The sequence below is a fragment of the Mustela nivalis genome, assembly GCF_964662115.1.
Source record: "Mustela nivalis genome assembly, chromosome: 11".
Taxonomy (NCBI): Eukaryota; Metazoa; Chordata; class Mammalia; order Carnivora; family Mustelidae; genus Mustela; species Mustela nivalis.
The window spans coordinates 58,344,309-58,369,672 of NC_139030.1; the positions used below are offsets into that span (position 1 = coordinate 58,344,309).

Genomic DNA, 25,364 nt, shown 5'->3' on the forward strand with positions numbered 1-25,364 from the left:
AACTACGCTCCGCGAGCGGGGACTCCGGAGTTGCTTCTCTCGAGGCGCCCGCCCTGCCCGCCCTGCTCGCCCTCCGCGGCTGTTTACCCTCGCCGGTCGGTGTGTCTCTTTGTTGTGCTGGCTGGAAGGCTGGGGCGGTGCTCGGGGTCCCGAGCGGAGTTTGGGGGAGGAGGACGCGGTCCTGGGTGGGAGGTGGGGGGTGCGGTCTCAGGAGAATGTAAACTTTATTCCTAGCTGCCAGTGCGGGACTTCGGTGCAGCAGGGCCGCGGGCAGACGCCGCCGCCGCCAGTCCGCCTCCTTTGTGCCGGTCGCCCTGCTTGGCCGCCCGGGCTGCGCGCCTCCTCCTTCCTTCGGCTCCCAGCGCTCGGGTTGCCGCCAACAGTTTTGCTTCTTAAACGATAACCTCTGGCACTGTTGCGATCGCCGTTCCTCCCCGGGAATATACGCTGCTCCCCCAATCCCTGCCGGGGTAGTTTCCAGATACCCCCCCACCCCCCAGTCCGCCTACTGCTGCCCCTTTTTTGCCTCCGCCCCCTCTTCCCCTTAGGACTGATGATCAGCTCCTGGCACCCCCCCACCCCCCAAGTCCGGGCCTCTTTTGCTTTCTCTGTGTAGCTTTGGAGCTCCAGAGTTTATAGAAAATGGGCTGGTGAGGGGGCGGGTGTTGTAATGGGGGCAGGTGAGACGGGAGAAGATCTGGATACGGGAAGATCTGTGCCTGTACGCGGAGGGTTAGAGGAGCGTAGCTTTTCCTACAGTAATGTCTGTCTCCTCGCAGTTCTTCCCGGGAACAACCGCCAGCCCTCAACTCCGCTCTTTTAATCTTCTTGTCGCTCCCCTCCCCCCTTCCTCTTTCGCGGCTTTCCTCCTGTTACTTTAGTTCCATGAACCCCAGAATTGGGACTTAGGAAAGGAAGGAAGTGTTTGTTGGAGAGTAAGAGCTGGCCCTGCTGTTTGGGAGATTTTTCTCTTTTCTCTCCCTCTGTATTTATCTTTTGTGTGTTGCTTCCTTATAAAGAGAGAAGCAGCTGCAGTCCTTGGCCGAGTTGTTGAAATTTATCCCTTTGTGTATATTACAATATCCTCCATTTTTTTTTTCCTGCCCTCTAAACAACAAGCGTTTCGCCATCTTGGGCAATTTTTATTCCCAAGTCTCCCTTTTTTATTTTTGAGAAAGGGAAAGAAGCCTTAGAAAGGCAAAAAAGTGTGTCTGGATAAAACTCAAAGTTTAGGAAATGTTCAGGGGGCCCAGTGACGTCATGTAAACTTTATCGAGAAATTTTCCCAAGAGTAAAATTTTCACCTAATTTTTTTTCCCGGTTTTAAAAGGCAGGTAACTTACTGGTTAAAGATAAGTTGTATTGCTTATTTTTGGGTCGCGTTCTCAAAATGAATCCTCAGCGTCTACACATTTTACGTTTTGGTAACAGGTGGAAAATTATGTGCAAAAAGATGGTATAAACTTTTATAGTGTCATTGGTATTCACCTAGTTTTTTGTCTACGTGTTTTTTCTTAAAAGGTTTCAAATGTTATTTTTAATGAGTATATTCCTTTCTCATTTACTCCACTCTGCTGTAGATGTTTCTTTAATCAGCTTGGTTAATATTTTACATACAATTATTTTAAATTACCTAGGTCCTCTTTTGTAATTAAATAATTTTTTAAAACATATTTACTTACATTTTGGAAAGATACAACTATTAAAATACCTGGAACTACTGGATACTTTTAAAATTTAGTAGCACATATTAAACGATTGGCAAAAATGTCATTAGTATTTAAAAGGCAAAATTTATTTTAAAATATATTTTATAACTTCAAGCTGTAAGCTATTTGGCAGCCATTATGAAAAAATATACAATAAAAATTAGTGTTGCTTTAATTTGCTTGTTTAAAATAGTTTTTTATCTCACAGAAGTTCGATTGGTCACATGACCAAACTTAATGATTCACTGACTGGTATATAAATAAGAGGCACTGTAAATTGAATGGGAAAGTGGGATTCTGTCTCCTGTAGTCATTTTCAGTCAGCATATTTACTTCTCTTCTAACAAGGACATGAAACTGTCTGTATTTAATTTGCATTCTCTTTGTCTTCTGGGATGGGGAAAAACACTGGTTATAATTAACTTAAAAAAAACTAATAGAAACAATTCTGAATACATTGAAAAGGTTTGTCTAACATAAAAATTACATTGTATGTAGTATGTTTTTATCTCTGGAGCAGTCTTCTTTGGTATTATTTGCTATGTTATTTATATTGGAATTTGCTTTATGTAAAACGCTATATAGAAAGCTTGACTGAATTGAATGTCTGCCATTTATGTGAATTGTAGGTAGGTGAAAAATGTTTAAATAGTTAAAAGCACATAGAACAGATGGTTTTAAATTATACATGCAACAAAGGACTAGAAGATTTGGCAGATTATAAATGGCAAGCAACAGAGGATAAGCAGTTTAAGAAAATGGTAGTTAAGTACATTTGATGTCTCACACCTATTGTAAACACTGTACATATTGTCACTATGCTGCATAATCAATAATTTAGACAACATTGGGGCACTTTTAAATTTCAGATAGAAAAAAGTCAAATTTTACAAATGTTTGAAATGAATGGCTGAATGTAAAATTATTTTAAGTCTGTGATGACAAATAAGAGTCTTTCAGGGGAGATGATCAAACTGTATGCTGTAAAAAGAAAGTTATTTATCAGGACTTAATATTGTATTCATATAATGGTTTGGAGAAAAGTAGGAGTAGGCAGATATTTTAAAATCCAGAGAATAGTATCTTTACTGTTCCTATATGTTAAACTATTGCTTAACTATAGTAGCATTTACTCTTTCAAACACTGCTTAAAATATTTTTAGAGTGTTCAGTCTTGGAAATGCATTTATTAGAATGCTGTTGGCATTCTTTTCAAATGAAGGATATATTTTGATATTTTTTGCGTTTTGTACATTATGATAATTTTTCTGGGTGAATATAGTTTACTCTCAATTTTTAAAATATAACGATTTTTATGTAGCCTTTGCCTTTCTAGAAGAATCTGAGTAATTATATTTAGCATTTTTCAAGATTTAAAATAACAAAGTATTCAAGTTGGCAGAAATTTGTTTTTATTTTTATGTCATTTATTTAAAATGCGTTTAAGACTGTAATGGAAACCTTGGAATTTTAATTCTGTTGCCCTTTCTCTCATTTCTTTGTTTGCATGTTTATTATAGAACTGCAGTGTAAAGGAGCAGATGTTTTGCCAAACATCCTGATGTGTTGCTTTTTCTTATGGGAGTGCATAACTGTTCCTTCTGATGCATCAACTTGACAGCTGGTTGATTTCATGGAGCTGCTAAGAAGCCATTAGTGGTGTCATTGAATTGAAACAGAACAGTCACTCCCAGCTTGAACTGCAATTGTTAATGTCTTTGTTGCTACTTTTGTGTTACTATACAAGATGTAGGATATCACAGTTGCGTGAAAGTTCCAGTTTTCTGTCTTATCTCCTTGAATTAGTGAAAGAATGTGTTAAACTTGATTACTTTTAGATTTAAAGATTTCTCAGAGGATTTTAAATTGTAGTTTCTGAGTTTCTGACCTAATCTTAGCTAAGACTACCAAAAGAAGTGATTTAACAACAAAGTAATGTGTGATTTTGACCCCTAGTTGAAATAATGTCTTAATGATTTTTAATATACTTGATATCCTGAGGGATTAATTAAATTACCTAGTTAGGTATTTTAAGAAGCTTTTGAATATATAAAATTAAGTATTTCATACCATAAGGTTTTAAAAAAATTGTTCTTTATTTAATAAATGTTGACTAGTTTGATTAAATATTTCTTTAAACTTTTGTTGCAGAAGGTAATCAGAAGAGAAAAGAATTATTGAGGAAGTGGGCAAGTTTATGTTTAGTTTTCTTTATAAGGAGGTGAAGATATTAAATAATTGAGTAGTGGCCATTTAATAATTTTAAAAATTGAAATATTTTTATTATACCTACTAACTTTTAGTGATAGTTTCTCCTATCAGACTATGGTACTAAAAGGTGTCAGATCATCCCATTGATACCTAAATGTTTTCTACTTACTTCCTTCCTTCCTTAATTTATTTATTTAATTTGATAGGAGAGGAAATAGAAAGGAAGAGGAATAAAGAATGACCATTCCAACAGAGAAAGCACTTTAAAAAAAAAAATGTGTAAAAAATCTTTAGGATAATAAGCTTAAGGATATATGATGTAGTTTACCACTATATCAGGAGATATCTAGTTTTAGTGTTTACTCATTTTTACTCTTTAAATCTTTATGTACCATAAGCATTTAAACAATTTTTCAAAGAGCATAAAATTTATAACATATTTAAAATAAGTTTGCCTATAATAAATACTTAAAATGTTAAATTGGTGATCAGAATATATGGTTTGCTGAGTTAAATACCAGTAGAAGGATTTCCTATACAATATAAACAAATTGTAAACATTTCTTATACACTGCTAAGTGATTCCAGAATTATGATTTCCTGCAATTATAAGTTTATAGAGATGTTTTCCTTTTAAATAGACCATGTATTACTAAGACTTCTTTCAGGTAGTACACTTTCTCAACTCTTTTTTATATAATAGCCATACAGTTCCTTAAAAAGAAAATCATTCTGTTACCCTAGCCTATGATTTACTTTTTAAGAAACTCATAACATTTGTGTCAAGGCTAATGTTCATATAAACTAAATTATGGTAAGTTGTATATTAAACATAAACTTTTACTTTAAAGGAATCTCAATTCTTAGCTCATTTTTATAGGTAATATAGTCTGAATTGTAGTGCAGATCCGCATCCCAACATGTAAGTAGGAATTTTTCCACATTTGGTCATTCTAAACAGAAGAGTCATAAAAAGTTTAAACTTTCACAAGTTTTTCTATTGACCCTATTAGCTTTGAAATTATGGGCAATAAGTATAATTAATTTGCAGTTACCTGTGGAATTAGAAAATATTGGCAACATCTTTGCTGAAAGAAAAACAAATTTACGTGACTTTTAAATCTACATTGAATGTTATGTGAACTGTGGCAATTCATAATACAATTTGAGATGTAAAATATTTAATAGACTTGATATTTATTGTTTAAACAGGTTTTTTTTTTTTTAAATGAATAGGCTTTTATAGGAGTGTGAGGTGAAAATACAGTTTTTATCCCATATATTTGAAAATTTGCTCTCTAAGTTGGGGTGTTTTCTATTTTTTTTTTAATTGATGCTTTCAAAATAGTTGTTATAATTTATGAAATTTGCATTTTGGTTTTTGAATGCCTTTCATTCAAAAAATAAGTATTAGAAATAATAATGTAGTAATATGTAGAGAAGAACCTTTACTAATTTTGTGGGTATATATGTGTGCATGTGTATTTAAGGAAAAAGAGGCATTTGGTTTGAAGATAATTATTGAATTGGTACTTCAGCTATGTGTACACGTAATTGTGTGTTTTTCCACTGTTTTCTCCTCTTAACACTTTTCCACAAGCATGCACTCATTAATCAAAGACGGTGCACTCCTGCTGAGGGCAGAGAGGTTCATCAAATTGGCAGTCAGTTTGGTGTAAAGAACAGTGTACTGAAGCTCTTAACTCACTGGGACATAAATAAATCTAAGGTCTTTGTATGCAAACCCTGGAGGTTAATACTGTATAATTCAATGTCCTGTCTTTGTTTTTATGATTGATGTTTTTAAATGTTTCAGGCTTGATGCAAGTCTTCTAGTAGGTCAGGTCTGACATTCTGATTGGCTGAAGAAAGAAAGCATTAGGTTGTCAGAAGGACTTTGAGTCTGCTGCAGAGATTTTGATTTTTTTTCTTACGAGATCATTGTCATATTGCCTGAGCTGTTATAGGAATGTACCAATGATTGACATCCCCCACTGTGATAATGGAACCAGTGCATGAAATGCCAATAGTTTGGTCCTATTTGTTCGGAAGCTTACTGCTATTTGTATCCTTAACAGAGCTAACATGTAGAACAAGCAAAACTACTGGGATTTCTCTGTAGAAATAGTGCTGGGATTTGGCTTTAACATGAATTGGTTGCATATTCATAATTTAAGAACAGCTGGTTACAGCAAGCACATAGTCATTTGCAAGCTATTATAAACCATTCCACTCACACATGGAGCCTGTGCTTGGTGAATTTTTTTTTTTTTTTTTTTTTTTTTTTATTGATCTACCTGCATTTAAAATCTGGTCACTGCTGCTACAGAAGCTCTTCATTTTAGCTGTGTTTGCAACATAGAACAGCTTCAATTTTAAATATTTAATTTAAACTAAATGCTGAATAAAATGAAGAAGCTTTGAAAGACCAAGTGTAGAAAGTCAATAATGTATTACCTACATATATTTCATCTTGGCCAGAAACAAACAAACCTAGATTACACAACTATTGTAATTTTTTGAAAATATGTTTTATAATTTTGTCTATAGGTAGGTAACTGAATTATCTTTGATTCGAAAATGTTGTTAATTATATTTTGCTAGTTATCTATAGTTGTAACTAAGTAACCAATGATTGTGATTAATTAATTGTGATTAATTTACTAATTAATTAATTAGTAAAGCAATTTCACACAATATATAGAAACGTGACTATACTTTTAGTTTATGAGTGGTGTAAGACAAGATAGGAAGAGCAACAGGACATTATAATTTGATTAGAATAATGCTAATCCTAAAACCAGAAAGCTACTTTTATTTTTTTTAGAAGAAATCTAATGAGGAGTCTCTTCTGCTTTTTCAGTCCCTTCTGGAATATTAAGCATAGCTCTGCTCAAGTCCACTTGTAATATTTTTGTGCATGTTGTGCTGCCTAGTAGTGACTGAAAGAAGAGGAGAGAATCTTTGCATCTCAAGCTTTGAGTGAGAAGAGTGGGAGGTGAAATGTTAAATATGATTTCAGATACCCTTGTAGGAATCACAGGGAGCTCTGCCTTGATTTGTGTATGTTAAAATAAGTGGATACCTGAGTGATTTATAAAAATGGTGATTATACTGAGCCTTCTACACAACATAGTGTTCTGTTCACATGTGCATGCATGTGTTTGTCCCCACACTAGATGATGAAGTAGCTTTCAGCACTTCAAGGTTGAGTACCATTCCTAAGAGTGCCTTTTACTCTTCCTTGGCTTCACAAATGGCTGGAGATGTTGGTAATATAATAGAATATATGGCCAAATTTAATCAAGCTGATAGTGGGCTGTACTTTTTTCTAAATAATAAATTCAGAGGTTATTAAAGGACGATGTGTTATGTTTTAGTTTCGAATTGCCTATGATAACAACTTTATTACACAGTTAATTAGCTATTATTTGAGGTTACGTGGGTCATTTTGTAAATTATCATATTCTCCTTTTCTTTGTTTTTTGACTGTCATCCTTTTAGTTATTTTCCTGCTCTTTGGGAATCTCATCACAGAATAAAGTGAGAAAATAAAAGGAAGTGAAATTCAAATAAGTTTTGTTTCCTTCCTCTCCTACTTGTTGATAGATCAGAAAAAGAGAAGTTTTTAGGTTTCCACCAAAATGAAGGTTTCAGATTTTACTTGTCTGCCTTTTTTGGTTTTCATTACAACAGTTAATTATATTTAGATAAAAAGAAAGATGAGATAATGAACTCAGTTCTTAAAGTATTAGTAACCTTTGAGCATCTGGCTGGCTCAGTCAGAGGAATATGTGATTCTTGATTTCAGGGTCAGAAGTTTGAGCCCCACATGGGGTGTAGAGATTACTTAAATAAAACTTTAAAAATAAATAAAATATTAGTAACCCAACAAAACCGTAGAAATTGTAGCCAATATTTGAAAAATTAATTGACCAAGTAATGACAACCACAGGAGAATCACTGGTATTTGATATGCTTTTATTGTTCTAGTACCAATAATAGGGAAAAACAGGGCAGCTACCCTCTTTAATCACGTTCATACTGAACTCTGTGTTAAGTATTCTTAGAGACCTATGGTTGAAAGTTTGTGAAAGCTCAGAATAAGGAAGAGATGACTTCTGGATCAAATAATTAAAAAGGCTCTTTTGGTTTTAGGTAGCTTTAAATTAGACTGAGGAAAAGGAGTAAACTGAATACCTAGAGATCAGGAAGAAAGGATCCAATAAAAGAAGGGCATTGTGAACCCCTCATAAAACGAATAAATAAAAGCTAGTTCTGTTAATTATATGGCATGGTTGGGCAACATTTTGAAGTTATCCCCAACCCATACCTCTTCTCCCAGAATAAAAAGAATGTTATGGGATCCTCCTTTTCCTCCATTGCTTTCAAGAATGACTTCTTGGCTTTTTCTGGAGAAAGTGGGTTAATCAGTTTCAAATCATCCTTTTCAGTGATAGGTTTGTTGTTTGTGGAGGCCAGTTTAAAATTGACAGAACTGCCCTTTCTGATCAGAGTTACTGAAATACTTTGTTTCTCATGAGATTAATCAGAACCACTCTTTTCTCCTTCATTCTCTTAAAATGCTTTATAAATGGTTTTTGTTTTTGTTTTGAAATGTAATGCATGGTCATATATGCTAAGAGCACTGAGCAAGAGAGGACATCTGTTTCTCTTTTCTCAGTTTCCTGGTGAAGAACTAGCTTTCCAAGGGAATTCAATGACTGACTCAAAAAGTGCTTTTACTTCTTTTAGTTACTTTGGATAAATAAAGATGATAGACTGGCTGAACTGCCAGTAATAGGAATATCCATAAGGACAAAAAGAAACAATTTATAGCCCCAATTTTTTATTACATTTGTACTGAATTTCACTAATAATAGAAATACGATTTAATATAGAGAGTATGGGGCACCTGGGTGGCTCAGTCCATTAAACATCTGACTTTTAATCTTAGCTCAGAGCTTGATCTTGGGGTCATGCGTTCAAGCCCCTCGCTGGGCTCCATGCTGGGTGAGAAGCCTACTTAAAAAAAAAAAATAGAATATGAAAAGGAAAGATTAAAAAAAACGAACACACCAATGTATAAGGTCTTAATTTTCAGTAGTTAGACTTTTCTTATCTTCATCATTGGCATACTAAGATAATGAAATTTATTTCAATTTCCTTATTTACAATGTTGTGATGATGATTTATTTTCAAGAGATGTGTCAGAAGAAAACCTTAAAATTTTTACATAATTATTTCTATATGATGATGTATTTTGAGATAAATTAAAGTTGGAAATGAGTAGGAATAAAGAGCTATCTAATGTCTGAGTTTAGAGACAAGCCATACTTTCTCTGGTTTCATGATGATTCTGTTATTGAAACATTACTTCTGGACTTCCTTGAGAAAAGGATTGCTATTGACATGAACCATTATGGCAACATATGAAACAGCAAAGCCCATCTTGAACATCTAAAAAAAATAGGGAACAGCATGTAAGTCACAGAATGATATGTTTCTCCTTTTATGGGTTAGTGTAGCATACTGGAAGAAATAGGGTCTGCCAGGCAACCGTAACAATCAGAGGTTGTGGGTCAAATCTCTTTATTTTAAAAGAGGGGTTATTGCAGAGCTAAACCAAGTGTTGTTAGGGGGCGGGTAGTAACAAGATCAAAAAAGGAGACAGTTTTAAAGGAGGTTAAGAGAAATGGAACACTGTTGCATAACTGAGTCCTCTTGGAAAGTCTCAAGATTTTCTCCATTGTGGCCTAAGTACCTTAGCATTAACTTCTTATGCACTGTCATTAATATTTTCAGCAACTTAGGGAAAATAAGTCTTATCTATAATCATACCTTGGGGATTTGAAGTAGGAAGTTGAAGGGTTAGGGAAGGGCTGTGCAAACAGTAAACAGCTGGTCCAGGAAGAGAACCTGTAATACTTTGGCCAGTTAGGGGAAAGCTTTCTTTCCCTTCCCTTTCCAGAAAGACTGTTCATAGATGTACTGCCAAAATTCAAAAAGGTGAAGAAATGGTTTAAAGAATTTGTAAGTGCTTTTCTACTATGTGTAAAATGGGAGGGTAGGAACAAGGCATGCCAGAGGCGGTGGGTGGTGGTGATGGTCATAGAGCTAGATATACTGTGACCAGAACTTTCCACTATTTGGTTTTCTGGGGTTATTGTTTTTAATGAAGTGTTCTATTGACATAGTATTTTGATTTGACCTTTTTTGCTTTAGTGTGAAGCACTTTTTGTGAAATAGATCTTTTTTTTGCAATTTATTGCAAACATTTTATTCTTAGTAGGTAGCATTTGATATGTTTCAGCTTAAGTCCTGAGCTACCAGCTAAATTAATTACATCTACCTGGGTAAAAATGCATGTTTAATTTGTATTTGATAATCTCATGACTTCACAAGAGACTTGAAAGTAATCCCGTAGTTACCCATGGAAACAAGTAAAAATTACTTATTTTTCATGTTTCATACTATTGTGATGGGCCAATAGTCACATGTTAGGCAGTAGTGATTAGTTAAATAAATTGATTAAATGGTTTTTTTTTTTTTTTAAGATTTTATTTATTTATTTGACAGAGAACAGAAGTAGGCAGAGAGGCAGGCAGAGAGAGAGAGAGAAGCAGGCTCTGCACTGAGCAGAGAGCCTGATGCGGGGCTCGATCCCAGGACCCTGGGATCATGACCTGGGCTGAAGGCAGAGGCTTTAACCTGCTGAGCCACCCAGGCGCCCAGTTAAATAAATTGATTAAATTGAGAACAAGAATCAGGCTGACATCTATTACTTTGTAACTAGAAACAATTCAAAGTGCTCAGAAATAAAATGCCTAGCCCATGATATGCTTAAGGAAGTCATAGTTTACTTAGAGAAAAAGGTTGTATATAGAGTATAATCTCATCTTTTGTGATTTTTAATCCACTGAAATTCAGTTATTTATTGGGGTAGAAAATTGGGGGTGGGAAAGGAAAAACAATTTCAGTAACCATCATTTATTCAGTGATGTTATCTACAGGCAGGATACAGGAGTCAGGTGTCTCTGGGTAGTTCTCATAGTATTCTCATAGGCTCTTATGTCTTAATATAAGTATATTTTTTTGTATTCATAGCTCCTAAATGCATGCCAGCTATGAGTATCTGGAACTCAACTATGTAAATGGCATCTATTTTAATGCTGGCAAATGGGCTATGTTAGACTTATTGAGAGATCATGTATCTGTCTCCAGTGTATAGTTCATGTCAAAGATAATATTTCCTGTATTTTGATATATCCTACTGACTAGAACCTATTGATATACCTACTGCCTAGTACCCCAATAAGATGAGTCTCCAGCAGCCAACTCTTGATTTCAGCTCATGTCTTGATCTCAGGGTGATGATTTCAAGAATGTGAGCAGGCATGGAGCCTACTTTATTTTATTATTTTTTAAAGATTTTATCTATTTGAAGGGGAGAAAGAAAGAACACGATGGGGTGGGGGGGAGGGCAACAGAAGAGGGAGAACCAGGCTCCCTGCCTAATTTAAAAGAAAAGAAAAGAAAAGAATGAAAAGATGTCTATTGTATATGAAAGTAGCATGGTTCAGAATAGTTTATATGCTAAAGTATTGCTGTAGATACCCCAGAATGTAAAGAAAGAAAAAAATTGGCTTGGAATTAAAAGTGTTCAAGGAGATGGTAGAACTTCAGTTAGTTTTTGAAGGAAGTACTGGTTATATTATTTATGGTAGTAGCTTTTTTTTTTTTTTTAAGATTTTATTTATTTGACAGAGAAACAGTGAGAGAGGTAATACAAGCAGGGGGTGTGGGAAAGGGAGAAGCAGGCTCCCTACTGAGCAGGGAGCCTGATGAGGGTCTCAATCCCAGGATCCTGGGATCATGACCTGAGCTGAACGCAGATGCTTAATGACTGAGCCATGCTGGTGCCCCTATAGTAGTAGATATTTTAGAACAACAACGTGAACAAAGGAGAGAATGGAGGGAAACCTGCCTAACTAAAATTTGTTTGTAGTAGGAGATAAAGTAGGAGATAAAGTTTGAGTTAGCTAATATATTTTTAAGCAAAGATGTGATATGATTAAAAATTTAGAAAGATGGATTTGGAGGAAATCTGTTAAATGTGTAGAAGTAGACACTTAAAAGAAAAACCAGTGACAGTGCAGAAATTCCAGTGTCCAGTGGTAATGACTGGACTAATAGCAACAGAATGGGTAGGAGGATAAATATGAGGTACATGATAATTTAAAGGAATGGGGTTGAGCTAGTTTAGGGAGGTTGGAGATTGTAATACCTTGCATACACATTTATTTCCTATGACTATAACAATAATCTGATGTAGCCAAACACCTATTTCCTCCTTTCTAGATACTGAAAGTAAGAACAAGAGAGACTGGGGGCACCTGAGTGGCTCAGTTACTTAAGCATCTGACTTCCGCCAGGTCATGATCTCAGGGTATGGGATTGAATCCTGCATTGGGCTCCCCTCTCAGTGGGGAATCTGCTTGTCCCTCTGTCCCTCCCCTTGCTTGTGTGCACTCTCTCTCAAGTAAGTAAGTAAGTAAGTAAGTAAATAAATAAATAAGAACAAGAGAGAATGGCTGTGGCTTACCACTTCCTAGTGGCTAGATATTATTTCTAAATACATCATATCAGTCTCATGATGAGTTTAGCTTAAGATAAACTCTGATCTATTTCTTTAAAACCCTTCTACCTTACTCCTGATGGATCACATTTGTATGAAGATGAATACTCACATCCAGTTAGCCTCATATTTTTTATTTTTATTTGCATTTATTGCTCTGCATGTGTTTAAACCACTGCTAAACATCACTTTCTAAAAACCACTCGGAGATAGGAGGCAGCATGTTCTAAACATATTACAAACATACCATACTTTTTATAGATCCCTGAGGACAGACTTTCATGAATCCGTGATTATACACATGATGTTCCCTGTATGCAATTCTTATTCCCTCTCTTTCTACTTGGTAAAATCTGCTTATTTTCTAAGACTTCAGGAGAGTTGTTTTTTTGAAATTTTTCCTTGTGCTACAGTGGAACGCTAATAGTGGAGCTCACGGTTGTTCATACAGATAGATTGATTCTTTACTTCTGACCTTTTTTTTTTTTTTAAGAGATTTTATTTATTTATTTGACAGACGGAGATCACAAGTAGGCAGAGAGGCAGGCAGAGAGAGGAGGAAGCAGGCTTCCCGCTGAGTAGAGAGCCTGATGCAGGGCTCGATCCCAGGACCCTGAGATCATGACCTGAGCCGAAGGCAGAGACTTAACCCACTGAGCCACCCAGGTGCCCCATTACTTCTGACCTTTAAGGTTAATGCTTCAATGCACATTTTTATGCACAGTGCTTTATTGTTGCTGTTTGGCATCATTTCATAGGATAAATTCCCAAAAAAGTAATTATTGGGTTAAAGGCTGGGAATATTTTATGGCTCCTAATACATGTCTTGTGAACTTGGCTTTTGAAAGGATTTATGAGTTTATGGTATATTAATAGTAGTAGGTAGTTGTACCTATTTCACTACATCTTCGTTGGATTGGGTTATATTCATCATTTTTAGCCATTGCCAGTTGCATTGCAAAAAAATTATACCTTATTGGGGCGCCTGGGTGGCTCAGTGGGTTAAAGCCTCTGCCTTCGGCTCAGGTCATGATCCCAGGGTCCTGGGATCGAGCCCTGCATCTGGCCCTCTGCTCAGCAGGGAGCCTGCTTCCCTTCCTCTCTCTCTGCCTGCCTCTCTGTCTACTTGTGATCTCTGTCTGTCAAATAAAAAAATAAAATCTTAAAAAAAAAATTATACCTTATTTAATCTGCATTTCGGTGACTAATTAGAATGAGCGTCTTTCAGTTAACCTGTTTCTCTTTTGTGATTTGTCTTTGACATTGCCTCTTACTGTACAGAGCCGAAGGCAGAGACTTAACATTTATTATAAATTATTTATAAATTCTAAGTATTAATGATATTATGCTATTAATATATTTATTATAAATCTTTAACTTATTAGTTTTTTATTTACAGAAATGTGAAATACTAACTTGTCCTTTCTAGATTTTTTTAAACATTCTTTCCATTTTTAAGCTTAGAAAATGTCTTCTTGCCAGGGCACCTCGGTGGCCCGGTGGGTTGAGCAACTGACTCATGATTTTGGCTTAAGTCATGATCTTGAGATCATGGGATCAAGCCCCACTTTAGGCTCTGCGCTCCACATGTAGTCTGCTTGGGATTTTCTCCTTCTCCCTCTGCCCTCCCCCCCGCCTGCTCATACTCAGACTCTCTTTCTCTCTAAATTAAAAAAAAAAAAAAAGCCAATGTCCTCCTCCCCAGAGTTTTTATAGTCACTTCTCATATATTTTATTCTTTGACATATAATTCTTTCCTTTCCTTTTTTTTTTTTTAAGTAAACTCTGTGGCCCAGGTGGTACTCCAACTCCTGACCCCAAGATCAAGAGTTATGTGTTCTGCCAGGCATCCCCTTCCCTATTCCTTTTTGCTAGTAAAACTACACTTTAATGCTCATATTAAGGCCCAAATTCCCATCAACACTTGGTATCTGTACCACATTTCTGCTGTATACTCTAAAAAATTTGTATTATAGGGAATGTTGAACTAGACCACTAAAGGTCAACTTTTGAAGGCACTGTCAAATTTTTATTTTGTTTCTATCTCTTGTAATAAAAATTCTTTATTAAAATACTAATTTTATTGGATAATACTCAGCATATTAAAAATAAATGTTCCTTGATAAAGTAGGATTATCATCCTGGTAAGTAATTCTATTATATTCATTAGTTGCCTGAATTATCACTATTTGAGAATACAACTTGAACCTTTAGAGAATAAATTCTTATATTATCTTATATTTGTGCCATATGTTTATTTGTGATAAAAGTCAATTGTACATGTTACTCTACAACTTGCCAATTATTCTTTCTTACAGCTGATCATATTGTCCTTTCCTTTTTTTCTTTATATTAATTTTGTTGTTTTCTAATATTTAAGAAAACAGGGTACAAATGACAGACATAAAACATTATGTTAGTTTTAGATGTACAACAAGATTTGTTTTAAAATTAGAGGTGTATTTTTGACTAAAAAATTATCAAATGTTTTGAAAAGTACAGAAAATATTAAGATAAAAATGTGAAATGTCCAAAATTTTATTACTTGCATTTTTGTTTTATTTTATATTGAAGTTTATTTAATGAAATGAAAGTCTTCATAATTGAAAAAACAGCAAGTTAGTTTCATAAACCTCCTCTCTAAAAACAAAACTGAGGGGAGCTGGCATAAAGTGAAATGGTTTTGTGCTATCAAGTAAGAACAAATAAAAAATCCTATTAAATTAAGCAAAAAAGCACATTGGTGACTTTGGCAATAATAGTTTCAGTGAAGTGGTTTAGACTAAAGCTAAAGAGATAGGAACATGGAGTTTGGATATTGTTATTGTTGTTTTTAAGGGAAATGAAAAGAAATTGGCAAGTTTCTAGGGAAAAAAATATGGGCTTGAAGGTAACTTTCTTGATGATGAGAAGGACGATATAGGGGCAGGGAACATAATTTAGAAATTCTTTGAGAAGTGGGATGACATGGGTTTCAGACCCATGATAGATTGATTGACATCAGCTAGAAGGAGGGGTAACTCTATATTTAGAGGGAACGAGAGGGTGTGGATGTTTATAGCAATCATATTGGAGCTTTGGTGGAAAGAAATATCAGAGTTCAAGTTTCAAATACCAGAAATTCTTCAAGTAGAGGGGTATCTGGGTGCCTTAATTGGTTAAATGTCTGATTTAACTCTTGATTTTGGCTCAGGTCTTGATTTTATGGTCATGAGATTGAGCCCCTGTCAGGCTCTGTGCTCAGCAAGGTGTCTGCTTGAGATTCCCTCCTCCCTCTCTTTCTGCCCCCCCCCCAACTCATGCAGGTTCTCTTTCTTAAATAAATAAATAAATCTTTTAAAAAAATTTCTTCAAGGGGCACCTGGGTGGCTCAGTGGGTTGAGCCTCTGCCTTCGGCTCAGGTCATGGTCTCAGGGTTCTGGGATCGAGCCCCACATCAGGTTCTCTGCTCAGCGGGGAGCCTGCTTCCCCCTTTCTCTCTGCCTATTTGTGATCTCTCTCCGTCAAATAAATAAAATCTTAAAAAAAATAAAAGAAATAAAAAAATTTCTTCAATAGCCTCTTTGCTGGTTTTTCATAAAACAAAGTTTTAATTTCTGATCTTTTTTTCTATGTAAGTATTTATGTGTTTTGTTTTCTTTTTTTACAAAATAGGTACTTGTAGGGATGCCTGCGTGGCTCAGTTGGTTGAGCAGCTGCCTTCGGCTCAGGTCATGATCCCAGCATCCTGGGATCGAGTCCCACATTGGGCTCCTTGCTCGATGGGGAGCCTGCTTCTCCCTCTGCCTCTGCCTGCCATTCTGTCTGACTGTGCTCTCTCTCTCTCCCTCTCTCTCTCTCTGACAAATAAATAAAATCTTAAAAAAAAAAATTAGGTTCTTGTACTTTTTCATTCTTTTTTACTTTATTAGTTCTTTTTTTGGATTATATCAGGAGGCATTTTCTCATGTCATTAAATATTTTCAAACAGTATAATTTATTCAACTACCTAAGTTTAGGGCATTTAAACTATTTGATTACATATAATATATAATGAAATAATATAACATCAAACATCACTAAGCCTTTGTGCATATTGTAATTTATTTCATTAGGAAACATTCCAGGAGATTGAATTGTTGGGTCAAACCATAATGAATGGTTTACATTTATGCAGTGGTATTCTGGTAAATATTAACAACTGGTTTGTGTGTTGGCGGAGGGAGTCTTGATTTATAGTGTGTGCTCTTTTCCCTGGTGTAAATACTCCTGACACGGCCTATTTCATTCCAACAATTTAATACCACTGAACAGAATTGGAAGTGTAGACACACAATTATTATACAGTATCTGTATGAAGCTGATACAATAGATGTAAATAACCTCAACAGCTCAAAGAATAAGAAAATGTGGTAAAATAATTAGAAAGTGATAAATTTTGAGTGTTTATTGCTTTATTTTTAATATAATTTATTGATTGTTAAGTTTATACAATTAATTTTTTAAAAGATTTGTGTATTTTATTTTATTTTTTTTAAAGATTTTATTCAATTTGACAGCAAGAGAGCACAAGCAGGGGGAGCCACAAAGGGAGAGGGAGAAGAAGGCTCCCTGTTTGAGTAGGGAGCCCAAGGCGGGGCTTGATCCCAGGACCCTGAGGTCATGACCTAAGCTGAAGGCAGATGCTTAACCGACTGAGCCACACAGGTGACCCTATGTGTTTATTTCAAAGAGGGAGTGGGAATGGAAGTGGGAGTGAGAGTGGGAGAGGGACTGATGCAGAGGAAGAGAGAATCCCAAACAGACTTCCTCCTGAGCACGGAGCCCTACGCTGGCTCCATCCCACAACCCTGAGATCATGACCTAAACTGAAACCAAGAGTCAGACACTCAACTGACTGAGCCACACAGTCATCCCTATATAATTTAATTTTTAGAGATGACTATGTTTAACAACTGGGTTGCAAAATTCCTAAAAATTTTAACAATTGACTCTTGTGAACTTTTATGAACAAGATCTAGCAAATCACTATTTTCTTTTTTTTCCTTCTCTCTTTCCCTTCCTTCTTCCCTTTTCTGATATTTATTTTGGAATCCTACCCCCATATTGTTATTTTCAAAATAGGAAAAAATACAACTATTTAGAAGACTAGTGTTGCATTCTTTTTTTATATGGCTCTAAGGTTTACTTTGCTTTACTCTTGAATTTTTATTGTAGGTGGAATCTACTTAAGTGAGAGGTGAAGTGTGAACTCTCAGCTTTTTTTCCCCACAAGACATTCAATTTCTCCTGAAACATTGTGGCATAATTCTTACTGGCTATTGATTGAATTACTCAACTTTCTTATTTTTTTCTAATAATTTATCAGTTGATTCTCTAGTTTTCTGTATATGTAATCATGAGATAATTTTGTTGCCACACTTCTAATATTTACAACTTTATTCTTTGGCGCAAAGAATTAGTTGCCTAGTATTAACACTGAGCATACTGTTATTTTTTTCTGATTTTTGAAATGCTTCAAATACTTCATCGTCTGTGATACTCATTTTGGTTTGTTAGATGTGTTTTTGAGAATCAGGTTAAGCAAGTATTCATTGATTTCTATTAAGACTTTAACATATTCAGAAAGGAGATTGAAATTTACTTAAATACATGGGCAACTTGGTAGTTCTTGATGGCTTTCTCTATTTATTTTAGTGTTTTGTTTTGTCTTTTAAAGATTTTATTTATTTATTTGACAGAGAGAGCCCAAGCAGGGGGAGTAGCAGGCAGTGGGAGGAGCAGACTCCTCACTGAGCAGGGAGCCCAATGTGGGGCTTGATCCCAGGACCCTGGGATCATGACCTGAGCCAAAGGCAAATGCTTAACCAACTTAGCCACCCAGGCACGACTACTTTTCATTTTACAATTTGTGCTAGACAAAGGTTTAGATGTTGATGGTATTCGATATTTGGGATAAGCAACAAGATGAACTAGACAACAGGAAATACAGTTTGTTTTCTTCTAGAACTTTTTTGGTGAATCTCTTGAGATTTGTGTTGTGGGTGTACCTGTAATCCTATATCTGAGGGTCAACCTTTGATTTTAGCAGTTCCCCTGTTTCAGGGAGAGCCTGACATACCTGTGGATGGGGGATATTAGTAGGGGGAGAATTGCTACTCTGTAATACTGTGGATTATGAGTTTGGTATGGTGAGTCAGTACTTGTGTCTGCTTAGTCAAATTTGATCATCACTTATAAAGCTGGCTCCTTTTCAACCGTAATGACAGGTTGAGGAAAATTAAAACAATGAGGCCTAAAGGCCCCTTGATGTCTTTCTGCAGTGTGAACACAAGAGCCAAGCTCTGATTTCCACTTCTCTTATAGGCCTTCCATGTTCCTAAACTTCAGTTCTACAAGTTGTGGGTTGGGACATTTCAGAATATTCTTATTTCTTAAAATCTGCCCCTTATGCTCTTGGGACATATGTGTATGGAGTCAGAGTCTTGTTATAGTGTTGGTATTTTCCCTGACTTTTTTGATGATGGCGTTCTTATACCAGATTTGGGCCTTTTGGGTGGATTTTTGGGGAGGGATTATGTGAATGAATGCTGTTTTATTTTTGTTTAAGGCTCTTTTCATATACTCATGAAATGTTCCTCAGGAGAAGTTGTACTATCTTACACTCCATCCCGTGGACTTTGAGAATTTTTTTAATGTATTCTTTTTTTTTTTTTTAAGATTTTATTTATTTGAGAGACAGAGATCACAGACAGGCAGAGAGAGAGGAAGGGAAGCAGGCTCCCCACTGAGCAAAGAGTCTGTTGCAGGGCTTGATTCCAGAACCCTGGGATCATGACCTGAGCCGAAGGCAGAGTCTTTAACCCACTGAGCCACCCAGGTGCCCCTTTTTTTATTGTATTCTTAATGGGAATAATTTTATTTTAATATGTATATATATACATATTAAATATATATATATATATTTAAGATTTTATTTATTTATTCAAGAGAGAGTGAGAGAGAGAGAGAGAGAGAGAGGGAGTGAGGGGAGGGGCAGAGGGAGAAGACCCCAAGGATCCCAAGACCCCAGGATCATGACCTGAACCAAAGGCAGATGTTTAACCAACTGAGCCACCCAGGGATTCCTAATTTGTATATTCTTAATTATTACAAATAATCATATGTTTTTGTTTACTGGGGAATTATATTTGTATTTGAATTGTTTAAAAGAAATTATTTTTACTAAGATTTTTGGAGGGATATGCTCATAGTAATTTTAAAGATTTTTCTTGATCCCCTCCACCCCAAAAGCCTGGTCTTACTGTTAGGTTTATGGGTGATTATTTTCTGGATGTCATGACCCTGAGATCACAGCCCAAGCTGAAATCAAGAGTCTGGGACATTCAACTGACTGAGCTACCCAGGCATCCCTCAGGACCTTTCTTATAACAGGATTAATATTTGGATGCATAGAAGTAAACAGACATACATTCCAGATTGTCCGTAGATAAAGATGGAAAAATTTGGCCAAAGTTTGTATGTTCACTGTGGAAAACAGTGGTTGAAATGTAGATTTTGGGCATATTCTTTGTTTTCTGATGTTTACAGGTTAGCACATCACGTATTTTATAAATGAACATTTATTTTCATTTTATTATTTTAGTTGTCACATAGAGGTAGGGGCTTACATTTTTGTTTCCCTTAACAGTAAGAGCAAGCACATTAGATATGAGTTTTGTCCAAACTACATCACATCTTAATGCTTTACTTCATCATTTACTTCTTAAGTGTTTGTTCTAGGCAAGGAACTCTCCAAGTTAAGGTAGGAAGAAATAAAAAGGTGAATAAGATACCTTATTGATTATCTAATTTAGCAAAAATACTCAAGTTTATCAGCATTATTTAGCATGTTTTAAATCCTTATATAGCAGTATACTGTACGTATCATTTTCTGACGTGCTTTTTCCACTAATCTTTGTGTTTTAGTTTCTGTGGGTCAGGAAAATGGGATTGGCTTAGGTGGTTTTAACTCACGGTCTCCCTTGAGGTGGTTATCAAGCTTCCAGTTGGGACAGCAGTCATCTCAAAACTCAGCTGGGGCTGGAGGATCTGATGCCAAGCTTAGGTTATTATTGACAGTTCCTTATTGGCTATTGGTAGGAGGCCTCAGTTCTTTGTTACGTGATCATTTCCATAGTGCTCCTTCTGACATGGCAGCTTCCTTCCCCCAGAGTAATGAGAGAGACAGAGACAGACACAGAAAGCAAACACAGAAACATAGACTCTTTGAAGTGACAATGTTTTGAGAGAGGAAGACGAATATTTTGAATATAAAGCAACTTGGCAAAGAATAAACAGTTCAGACGATCTAACAAAGTAATGATTTAGGATACTAACAAACTTAAGATGACCCCAGAAATATTTGGAAACTTTGCTGAAGGAATTTGTATTCCAGGGGTGCCTGTGTGGCTCAGTGGGTTAAAGCCTCTGCCTTCGGCTCAGGTCATAATCCCAGGGTCCTGGGATTGAGCCCCGCATCAGGCTCTCTGCTCAGCAGGAAGCATGCTTCCCCCCCCCTCTCTCTGCCTGCCTCTCTGCCTACTTGTGATCTGTCAAATAAATAAATAAAATCTTAAAAAAAAAAAAAAGAAATTTGTATTCCAGACACATAGTGTTTCATTGGTATTGTGTGTGTGTGTGTGTGTATTTATATATATATATATATATATATATATATATATATATATGAAAGTTTAATACCAGTATTAATAGAAGGCTTATTTTCATTCTTAAAGGTAGCTGCTTTGCTTGAAAATAAAAAAGTCCCATTAGAACCCACTGTTTCAAATAAAATCAAAATTAAAATGAATCACAAGATATGCTGTCATATTTTAAAGCCTTAATTCTAGTACTGTGAATTTTGTGATGGAAGGTAAATCTGGACATTTGGTGATTTTAGAGTTTTGCTTAGTTTTGTGTTTTGGCCACCCAAAGTGGGAGTGGAATCAAAATTTTTAGAAGTTATAATGAAAATGTAAATACTTTTTTGTGAAAACAAGGAAAAAATAATGGACTGGAAGTATCTTTAAAATCATATGAATTGTGATTCCATTCTTCCTTTTCATATTTTACCATTCAGTACTTGACTATCCTTCTATAACTGTTATCTTAAAATATTTGCTTCTGCTTCCTGATTCTACCTTTGTTACCATAGAAACAGAAGTGGACTAGGGAAATTGGCAACTGAAATTAATGAGGATTCTAACTCTTCACCTGTAGTAGTTGTATTTCATTTACAACTCCTGTTTTAAAAATAAGCAATGTAAGGACTGTTGAGCAGGAGAAAAAAAACCCGAAACTTAACTCTCATTTGCTTCAGACTTGTTCTTTTGCCTAGAAAACTGTTAGGAAAGAACCTTTCTAACAGCTCGGAAAAGAGCTTTTCATTCTTGTGAATGGTTAGACTACTATCTCTTCTGTGATGTTATACCTTTAGATGTCTATAATATGCTTTTCTGTTATATCTTTAGATGTTTATAATATACTTTTCAGTCATAGGTTTTAAAATAACAAAACCATAGGTTTTCTAGAGAATGAGATGTGATATTATACGATGCAAGTCTACTGTAGTCAATATGTTTCCACACATACTACTTAAGTGAATCCGGAAAAAGAGATATGGATCTTAAATTCTGAGAAGGTATTAAAAATATTATATGTAATCAGACTATTACTTGTTTATCTTGTTAAGAAATAAATGTTTTAAAATAAAGTTGTAAAATGTTACTTTTAAAGGTATTTAGAAACTTCCAAAAGGTACCTTTTTGCATTTAAAAAATATTAGACTAATTAAAAAACATATTTTTTGTTAAGTAATTTCTTTGCCTGTTTTGGGGCCTGAACGCAAAACCCTGAGATCAAGAGTCACATGCTCTACTAACTGAGCAAGCCAAGTGCCCCTCTTTGCGTTTTTAATTTTTTCTTGAAATGTAGGTAAATCTGACAAAGTTCACCTTGTAAATAGATGAACTATTCAAGATTGCTAGAAGTTTGCTTCCTTCAATGTTTTTCCCCCTTTTTTACAATTAAGACATAGCACATTTTTAAGTATTTTTTGCCTTAGAAACCCAAATTTAAGCTGCTTTCCTCTGGTTGCTTCCTTAAAAATTTTAAATTCCTATATTAAACCTGCAGGCATACGTCAAAGATATTGTGTGTTCTGTTCAGGACCACAACAATAATGTGAATATTGCAATAAAGTGAGTCAAATGAATTTTTTGGTTTCCCAATGTGTATATAAGTTATGTTTACCCTATACCATAGTCTGTTTAGTGAGTAATAATACCATTATGTCTAAAACAATGTACAAATCTTTTTTACTTTATTTGACTATAGTTGATATACAATATTATATTAGTTTCAGGTATACAACTTAGTGTTCGATAAGTTTACATATTATGCTATAACAATATCACTGACTATGTTCGTTATGTTGTGCCTTTTATTCCTGTGACTTATTCATTCCATAACTGGAAGGCTATATCTCCCATTCCCCTTCATCTGATTTGCTCAAACCCCCTCTCCCATCCTCTATGGCAACCATCAGTTTCCTCTCTGTATTTATAGGTCCAGTTGTGTTCTTCATTCCTTCATTTGTTTTTGTTTTTGTTTTTAGATTCTACTTATGAGTGAAATCATATGACATTTGTCTTCCACAGTCTGACTTATTTCACTTAGCATAACACTTTTGGTTTATCCGTGTTGTCTCACACGGCATCATCTCAGCATTTTTAATGGTTGCGTAATAGTCTCCACAGTGGAACTGCTTTTAAAGCTGGAGTCAGTCCTCTCAAATCCTGCCACTGCTTGGGGTGCATGAGTGGCTCAGTTGGTTAAGCAGCTGCCTTTGGCTGAGATCATGATCCCTGGACCCTGGGATCAAGCCCCACATCTGGCTCTGTGCTTGGCAGAGAGCCTGCTTTTCCCTCTGCCTGATGCTTTCTGTCCCTCTCTCTCTGCCAAATAAATAAATAAAAATCTTTTAAAAACCCCAAACCCTGCCACTGCTTTATCAACTATGTTTATGTAATATTCTGAGCCCTTTGTTGTCATTTCAGTAGTCTTCACAACATCTTCACCAGAAGAACATTCCATCTCAAGAAACCACTTTCTTTGTATAGCTGTAAGAAGTAACTCCTCATCCATTAAGGTTTTATCATGGGATTGCAGTAGTTCAGTAACATATTAAGACTCCACTTCTAATTGCAGTTCTCTTGCTATTTCTACCACATCTGCATTTCCTTCCTTTACTAAAGTCTTGAGCCAACCCTTCAAATGTTGGAATCAGCTTCTTCCAGACTCCTGTTAATGTTGATATTTTGACCTCTTTCTATGAATCATAAGGGTTCTAGAATGATGAGTCATGTCCAAAGGTTTTCTATTTTTTTTTGCCCAGATCCATCAGAGGAATCACTATCTGGCAGTGATAACCTTACAAAATGTATTTCTTATGTAATAAGACTGGAAAATCAGAATTACTCCTCCATCCATGGGCTACAGAATGGATGTTGTATTACCAGACATGAAAACAACATTTATCTCCTTGGACATCTTCATCAGAGCTCTTGGTGAATAGGGAGGGCCAAGATAAGGGAGAGAGATCCATCAGTGGCACACTCAGAATACACTCAACATTATTATCCTATAACTTTATTAAGTTCATCATCTTATATGGGCATGGTTCATGGCACCCCAAAATTAAATAGTAATATCAGAGATCACTGATCACATAGATCATCATAATAAATACAATAATAATGAAAAAGTTTGAAATAAACACTTCCAGGGGGCACTGGTTAGGATCTTCCACCTAGGTCAACCTTCATGCTTACTCATGCCTGCAGACCCAGTACTGTCTCTGCTGTGCCCAGTGCCCCATGCATTGGGCTTCCCTGTTGCAGGATTCTGCAGCCAGTCCAAACTCTGCTGCCTCAGCCTCTGCAGCAGCCCGAAGTGGGAGTGGGCCTTTTGTGGGGCACTTAGGGCTTCTCTGCCTGCAAATGGGATGGATCAGCTGAGCCACCTGTGCTCTCAAGTATCTTGGGGCTGCAGCTGCAGCATGCTATATACCCAGGGGACAGAGCTTTGGTTGAATTACTGAGTGATGCAATTAAGGAGGAAGAGAAGAAGCAGAAGCAGAAGTCCTTCCCCAAGATACTGGGAAGTTGGGAGCTGGAAGTGAATGGGACAGAACCAAAGTAGTGGGGAAAGTTCCTAGAGAAAAGTTCCTTCATTGTCACTCTCAACATTAACAATAACATCCTGGCAATATTTGATAGGGAAGAGGAGCCCTCCCAAGCAGAGGGTTGAAGAACAGGAGCCTGAATTGACATCCATTCCCAGTTTCATGGTTGAAGTTATAAAGAATGTGGCAAGAAGGCCCTATTGCTAGACTGTCACTACTGTCTAGAAGATGAGCTTGGACAAGAAGAGGAGGACAAGAGTGATACTTTCTCCAGGGAAATGACCTTTTAGTCCATTGGCGAGCCTGATGGGAAGGACACTCAACACCGATCCCTTGGCTTGAACTCTCTATGACCCCCTGCTGGATTTCCTGGCAGGCTGAGGGGTGGATAACACTTTAGTAGATGAGTTAGTGGAGCTCAGCACAGCCCTGAAGCATCAGGAAAATTACTTTTCTTGAAGATCTCAAAAGGTTTTGTCAAGAGCCAGTTGAGCATACAAGACATTGAACATTTTAAATCTATGGCAGGTTTTGCTTTGGTCATAGAACACACCTACTCTGAAGCCAGACACACACATGTTTTGGGGTGGTTTTCATTGTA

At 36.1% G+C, this 25,364-nt stretch overlaps 1 long non-coding RNA gene across 1 annotated transcript in view; it reads left to right on the forward strand.

Moving 5' to 3' along the window:
* The window catches only part of LOC309844443, a 105,242-nt gene extending 99,271 nt beyond the window's left edge, over positions 1–5,971 (forward strand). Inside the window, exon 4 of the long non-coding RNA XR_014300690.1 lies at positions 3,230–5,971. This is a non-coding gene — a long non-coding RNA (uncharacterized lncRNA). The remainder of the gene's footprint in view (positions 1–3,229) is intronic.
* Positions 5,972–25,364: the final 19,393 nt, after the last annotated feature.